Source organism: Ursus maritimus, unplaced genomic scaffold (assembly GCF_017311325.1).
Source record: "Ursus maritimus isolate PB19 unplaced genomic scaffold, ASM1731132v1 scaffold_16, whole genome shotgun sequence".
Taxonomy (NCBI): Eukaryota; Metazoa; Chordata; class Mammalia; order Carnivora; family Ursidae; genus Ursus; species Ursus maritimus.
The window spans coordinates 52,940,922-52,946,961 of NW_024424008.1; positions in this window are offsets into that span (position 1 = coordinate 52,940,922).

Consider the following 6,040-nt stretch of genomic DNA (forward strand, 5'->3'; position numbering starts at 1 on the left):
GATGTGTGTGCGGGAAGGGGAGGGCCATGAGCTGCATGCAATTTTCAGCCAAGGGGTGAAGTTCAAATGCGGTAAGAATCATCTGGGCTCGTCTGGGAAATCATTTAACTCATAGAAGAACCACTAAGTTTAGAAAGGTGGGTCATTTCCCCAAAGCACCATCATTCTTCCTGTAATGATTCTCCCAAAAGAGAGCCACGAAGAATGGTTTTAAATTTAACAGTCATAAGGAAAGAGAGGAAAGAGGAGGATTAGGAAATGTCTTTAGGGCTAAAGAAGGAATCACAGATGAGAGAGGGTAAAAGAGCAGTTTTAGAAACCTGGAGGAGACTCCCTCCAATGCCTGGGTGGACCCCATTCCTGTAATCCTCTCCTACTCTGCACGCACCTCACTCTCCTCCCTGTGCCTCCGCAGACCCCCAGCAGCTGCCAGTCCTCCCCATCGGACAACCGCCTCCTCCCAAAGCCCCCCCCCCCCACTCATTTCAATCCATTGAAATCCTGACGGTCTTTTCAAGATGAAATGTAAGTGCTCTACTTCCCTTAAGAATTCCTTATATTCCCTTTTCTGGACTCACATTGCCCTTAGAATTAGCTCACCCAGCCAAACCCTTGATTTTGTGATGTCATGTATTCGCTGCTGGTTTTGTCTGGGTCAATCTTACTTCCCGAACTAAGCTTGCACGTGAATGATGCACTAAAGCCCCAGCTCCTTTAGATCAAGGACTATGGCTCTGCCCCACGCCTACCTAGGAGGTGTTCAAAACACTGTTGATTAGCTGACTATTGTCACATTGCAACAAACGCGATCACAGTTGGGTACCTTATATTCCACAAGTGACGACTTACCAAGAGCCCATCTGGCTACAAAGCAGAGAAACTCACTCAAAGAAGTTCAAGTGAAAAAGGAATTATTAATAGAATATAGTGGAAACACATTACAGGGTATCTAACTGGGTCTCATGAACCAGAAAATCATTAGGCAACTAATTTCTCTCTCCATCTCCCTCTGTCTTTCTCTCCCTCCTTCACTCTTTCTTTTTGTCTCTCTTTGGAGGACTAGGGGCCTTGAATCTCTGCAAACTGGCTTCTTGTACTCATCCACGACATGTGGCTCCATTCGGACCATTCCAAATGCTGGTCTCTGCACCTGACCTTACAGAAGCTTCTAACCCATCTCCTCGCAGCTGGCCAACTGGGTCTGCATGGTTCCAATCCAGTTCCTTAGAGAGAGAGTCTGCCTAGTCCAGTCCGGGTCAGTTATTGACACTTCCCAGTTAGTGTTGGGGTAGTAAAAGAGATCTGTGTGGCAGATGGGACAGACAAATCCTCTCAGATTACTGCAACTTTGGACCTTTGAAAGTTAAATCACAGATGGGCAAGTTGTAGAATCAATACAAGGTGTCATTGTGAGTGGCTCGGAGGCACCACGGCTGATATACCCTGCTTCTCCCGACTGCCCTGGTAGTGGAGTACATCCAGCAGGAAGCATCCAGAACTCAGTCAAAAGACACCAATTGCCATCCTGATTTGCCACCAACAATTCGTATGACAATGGTGGTTAGAAAAACTAACTTTTGAGATCTGGAAGGCTCAGTTTTGATACATAAAATTGGGATAATAATATAGGAGGAAAAAAAATCTCCTTTCCCATCTTTGGGTCTCTGGTTGGACCTAAGAATTAAACTGACATGAGACAGATTAATAGAAGAAATGCATGTGAATTTTATTAATTTTTTTTAAAGATTTTATTTATTTATTCGACAGAGATAGAGACAGCCAGCGAGAGAGGGAACACAAGCAGGGGGAGTGGGAGAGGAAGAAGCAGGCTCATAGCAGAAGAGCCTGATGTGGGGCTCGATCCCATAACGCCGGGATCACGCCCTGAGCCGAAGGCAGACGCTTAACCGCTGTGCCACCCAGGCGCCCCTTATTAATTTTTTACATGTACACGGGAAGCTTCACAAGAGAATGAAGACCTCAGAAGTGACCAGAGCAGGAAGACTTTATACCTTTAGACAAGGAAACAATCAATCTGTGAAGAATTGACAAGACAGAGGGGTTTGGCCCAAGAGTAGTAAATGATAAGTAAGAGGTTAAGGATCTGTCTAGTAAGGTTTGTGTGTATGGATTTCTCAGCATCAAATCCCCTGTCTCTGGTGATAAGAATGCCTTACTCCTAGTATAAGGAGGGTACCTTTCATATGGGATGTTTATCTCCTGCTTTCAGGAAGAGAATGGAAGATCAGAGTGTCCTTCGTGAGCCTACTGATGTTTCAAACACCTTTAATTCAAAATAATCAAATGCCAAAGTGACATATTTTAAGGTGACGTATTTTGGTTTTCTTTAATAGTATCTGTTCTGTTCAATGTTCTCTGCTCAAGGTATTCATAGCCTCCCTTACATCGACTCTTACCTTGGGAAATGTGCCCTCTTCCCACTCATGGGTTTTTAACAGGGAACTTTAAAAACAGTGGTTATATAGCTTATATGTGGCTTTGATACTATAGTACCCCTTGTCCCCTCATCCCATCATTAATTTTTTCCTACCCTTTTCAGAAGCTGCCAAGATTTATAGTCAGAGTCGGATTTCACTGTAGATAGAAATCTGCTCCCCATACCGGCCCTCTATCCACTGCACATGAATGTCTGTTATAATTATGAATGGTTGAATATACAAATAAACTTGTGGTGAAAATGTACTTCCAAAATTAACAGCCTCTGGAAGCTTTTCTGGAAAGAAAAGCTTTTTCTTTTTTCTTTTTTTCCTTTTTTAGGGTTAACATAGACTCTATGAAAAAAAAAACCTGTTTAATCATATAAAACAAAGACCCGATTTTTAAATCAGATCCTGAACAGTTCAAACAAAAATTTGAATTTGTGGTTTATTTCATTATCCCAAACTGCATTTTCCCTTTTTCTTTCTCAATGGTCCACTGTGGAATTTTTCTGAGAAGCAATTAACCGCAACGCCTCAAATCCCGTCCCTAACAATTGCTGCCCAAAACCTGGAACTCCACATCCTAAGTCTAAGAAAGATGTATATGCAAATGCTTCTTGCTCTATCCTTGTTATTGGGAGGCCCCAGGTGTCTTATTTTCCTTTTGAATATGAATTCAGGAACAACTGAATATCCTGGTGGTGAACATGAGAGCAATCCTTGAGCAGAGCTGCAATGGTATCCTCATGAACACTGAAGGGCACATCAGCTTTTCCAGTGGCCTTCCTACTGAAACTATATTTCACGGTGATTCCAACAGGCTTCAGTGAGCAAAAAAATTGATAATGTCTTGGGCACTGACTTGGAAAGACAATCCTCTCATGTGGACAAAATGTAGTGAACACATAGTTCCAAAATCAATAGCCTCTGGAAGGAGCAAAGAGCAAGAAGGAAGTAGGAAGGGAGGAAGAGAGGCAGGGAGAGCGAGAGGGAGGGAAGGAAGGAGAAGTGAAAGAAGTCAAGAAAGCACGCCGCTCCCCTACAGTTGGGAGCGTGGGCCACTGGTAGCCGCTCTTCTCATGTGGTCGGCTCATGAAGCATGTGCTTTGTTATCTCGGGTCACGACCTCATGAGAAAATAGCTCTACGATACCAGTACTCAAAAGATCAAGGTCTGAGATGCAGGAAAGGATGAAAAACAAGTAAGGACCCTAACTTGTGGGTAATTCTGATAGACGTATAAAAAATAATGTCATAGGGTGCCTGGGTAGCTCAGTTGTTTAAGGGTCCGACTCATGATTTCGGTTCAGGTCATGATCTCAGGGTTATAAGATCAAGCCCTACATCGGGCTCCATGCTCAGCATGGAGTCTGCTGGAGATTCTTCTCTCCCTCTGCCCCTCTCCCCACTCATGCTCTTTCCCTAGCTTTCTCTAAATAATTAAATAAAACCTTCTTAAAATTTTTAAAAAGTAATGTCATGTGGTTAAAAATAAGCAAGATGGAATTAAAAGACATAATAGCAACAGCCTATAAATTTCGGGGGAGGGTAAATACATGGGGTTGAAGGGTTCTAGATCTTTGAATTATCCAGGAAGGGTGAAAGTATTGATTATCTTTAGACTCTATCAAGTTAACAATGCGTATTGTCATTCCAAACAGATGATGGTGTACTGCCCGTACTTTCTTGGCACTCGCCACGCCTGCTCAACATTCTTCTCCCGCAAGGACCTGAGCCTGAGGGTTTTCTCTGGTGGTAGGTTGGCCCCTACACAGAGCAGGTCAGAAAAGCTGGGGAGTTAATGCAGCAGTCCTCAGGCCCTCACCCAGAAACAGATGAGAGATGCTGAATAATTATGCCAGCTTCCTCGCTCCTGGGACAGGATTGCCATAACATGCGCTCTTGCTTAAGTCCCAGCAGGAGTGAGCCCCAACTGCCCACAGCAGTAACTGGTTCATGAATGGGGCCTGATTGGCTTCCTTTCTTTCTGTTACTTTCCCACACCCTCACCAGTGCCTTGTGGGACCCAAAGTAAAAATACCTATACTCCAATCTTAGGCACCACAACAATAACTCAATCAAATTCGTAGAGCAGAGGAAATGGAATGACAAAAAAGAAAAAATATCAATTCAGAAGGAGGCAAGAACTAAGAGAGAGAGAGAGAGAAATAAGGCACAATATAGACCTGTCAGGACAAATACAAAGCATAAAATAAGAAGGCCATCAATGGAGGGTTAAAGACAGACAAAAACATCAGTAAATATACATAATACCTGAGAAGCAGGATTCATCAGCTGGACTTAATGGATGTATATAAAATATTGTAACCAACGCCTACGCGTTGGTTTCAAGAATACAGAGGCCATTAAAAATTACCCTCCACTAGCGGACACCCAAGCCTCAGCATACTTCAAAGGACTGAAATGACACAGAATAGATTCTTTGACCAACACATTCAAGTTAAAAGTCAAAATATAAAAAGATAAACATACCAATAAATAACCCACGGCTCAAAGAAAGCAATCACAGTAAAAATTATAAAATAACTTGAACTGAGTAGTAATAAAAGTGCTACATATCGCAAGTGGTGGATCGAAGCCAACAGAGTGTTTAAGAGGAGCTCTACTCCTCAAATGTATACGCTAGTAATGTAAATGGGGTTATGAAGTTAGGAGAGGAACAGCAAACAAACAACTAGAAAGAAAATAATAATACAGAGCAGAAACTAATAAAGTAAAAAGCTAAGCTACAATAGGGAAGATCAGCAAGGCTCGGAAGTCAGCTCTCTGAAAAGACTAATATAATTAGCAAATTTCTGGTTGGAATGATCAAGAAAAAAAAGAGAGAGAGAGAGAGAAAGAAGGCACATACATCCAATGTCAAGAGTGAACATGGAAACCTCATTGTTATACTGGAGACATTTCAAAGATGGTAACTAGTCATCATGAATAACTTTATGACAATATAGTGAAAATTTAGGGGTATAAGTTTCCGAGTTAATATACAACACGTGCAAAACCTGAATTGTCCTGTAAACATCGAAGAACTTAAATTGAACGTGGTTCCCGCGTGAGACCCTCAAGGCAGGTGTCTTCACAGGTGAGTTCTCGCATATATTCAAGGAGTCAATAATTTTAGTCTTCTACAAACTCTTCCAGGGCATTGAGAATGAAAAAACATCCCTCAACTAATTTTATAAGTTCAGCAAAACCCTAATACCAAGGTTATTTATGAGAAAGAAAAATTACAAGCTAAAAATCACTCATGAACACAACTACAAAAATCCCGAACAAATTATTGTGCAGTCCATAAAATAGCAAACATTTCTAAGGGTTGACTAGGTGCCAGACACCGGTTTAAGCATCTTGGACGTGTTACTGAACCCTACAATGGTTCTGCGCGGTAGGTACTATCATCCCCATTTCAGCGTATGAGGCACAGAGAGGTTAAGTAACGTGCCCAGGTCACACTGCAAGGTAATGGTATGGCTGGGGTTCAGACCTACACAGTCTGACTTGACAGCCTATTCTTTGAGGAGTTACACTATGACCAAGGTGAGTTTACTGCAGCAATACAAGGTAATTTAACATTTAAAAATC